Genomic DNA, 1,957 nt, shown 5'->3' with positions numbered 1-1,957 from the left:
AAAAATATGCACTTTTTGATATACCATTAAAAAAAAAACAACAACCGGTAGCCCATCTGAATTAGGACATTTAGGCTATCCATCTAATAGTAGCCTACCAAAATCTTATTAACAGTCGAAGTTAAATCTTACTGTAGTCTTCAAATCTGGGTACTGTCTTGCGTTTTAAAATCACAAAGGGAGTTTGGTGCCATCAGGCTAACTTGACAGTCACGACTCATGCAGCTGTAAGGTTTTCTTTCTCTTTTGTTTTACTTGCGATCTTTACAACACGCATTACATTACGTATTTCATGGCACACTCGTTTTATGCGTATTTGGCGCCACCTAGTGTTGTGGGTGTATTATTGACATGTCAAAGTCTAGACCCTGAATATAAGACGACCACGCTTCTTCAGATGTATTTCCAAGAAAAAAACATCGTCTTATATTCGGGACAATACGGTAGTTTGAATTGGTCTCTTTAAGATTCTCTATTTATTCATAATGTTTCAGAATTTCACTACTATGTAATATTAATCTGTAACAACGAACTGTTGGTGGTTCTGACTCAATACAAGGCAAAAAACAACAAGTGGCAAATCTTATGTTCTGTAAAACACTTTGTTCTCAAAACGTGGCTGTCTCGCCGCCTCCTCAAGATTTCACAACAGTCTGCATGTCTCCTTTTCCCCTCCCTCGTCTTTATCTAGTCCGATCAGTGAGTTATTAGACATGTCAGAATTAGTTACTCTGCTCTGAGAGTGAAAGAGTGAAATAGGGAGAAAAGGAGAGAGAGAGAGACAGAGAGAGAAAGAGCAGCCATGAGTGAGAGGAAAAAAATCTGATGAGTGTGAGAGAGACTAGGACAATGAGAGGGAGAGAGTGACAGTTTTTTTTTTCCAGATTTTTCTATATGACTGACCTGTATCAAAGCCTTATTGATTCTTAATACTCTGTTGTTACCTGGATGTTTTGTCTTGTCTTGTTTTGTTTTGTTTTTGTGATAGTTGTTCATGAGTCCCTTGTTTGTCCTGAACAGTTAAATTGCCCACTGTCAAAAATTTATATCAAAAGTCAAAAATCCTTCAGGTCTCACTAACTCTTTGGTTTTCCAGCATCTTTTGTGTATTTGAACCCTTTTCAATAATGACTGTATGATTTTGAGATCCATCTTTTCAGGACAACTGAGGGACTCATATGCAATTATTACAAAAGGTTCAAAAGAATGTTTGTAAAGAACAGCGGGCAGCTTAACTGTTCAGGACAAACAAGGGACTCATGAGCAACTACCACAAAAAAAAAACAGCAGTGGATCATCAAGGTAACAACACAGAATTAAGAATCAAGCATGCATGTGCAAACCTTTGAACGTGGTCATTTTTTTATAAATTCAACTATTTTCTCTTATGTAAATATCTGTTATGTGAAATATCTTATTCAGGTCAGTACTAAATAAAAAATAACATGCATTTTGTATGATCCTTCTTATTTTGGTAAAATAATTAACATTTTGCAGATACTGCAGAGTGTATGTAAAATTTTAACCACAACTGTATATACACTAGAAGTCAAAAGTTCAAAGCAAGCAGCAAATCAGCACATTAGAATGATTTCTGAAGGATCATGTGACACTGAATGCTGGAGTAATGACTGCTAAAAATTCAGCATTTCTTTTCTCTCAAAACATAAATAAAGTTTTTTCCACCTATAACAGATTCCCTGTTGACCTGCCTGAATTTCTTACATAATATTTCAGTTAATTGGGGTGGGGGATGGGAGGAACAAAAAAAGGGAGAAAGAAACAAAAAGGAAGAGGGAGAGATTATGTAATTTCTAGGAGTTTTGATCAAACACCTTGCGTTACACAAACATATTGAAGAACATGCGAAATGACTGTAACTGTACATTTTCATATAAACAAGGGAAAACTCCTTAAGTCAGGTTTATATTTCAGCTGATGTAGCGAGATGTTTGCC

The sequence above is a fragment of the Sinocyclocheilus rhinocerous genome, unplaced genomic scaffold (genome assembly GCF_001515625.1).
Source record: "Sinocyclocheilus rhinocerous isolate Xijiao unplaced genomic scaffold, SAMN03320098_v1.1 scaffold1306, whole genome shotgun sequence".
In the NCBI taxonomy this organism is placed as follows: domain Eukaryota; kingdom Metazoa; phylum Chordata; class Actinopteri; order Cypriniformes; family Cyprinidae; genus Sinocyclocheilus; species Sinocyclocheilus rhinocerous.
Note: the sequence above shows the minus strand (reverse complement) of the source record.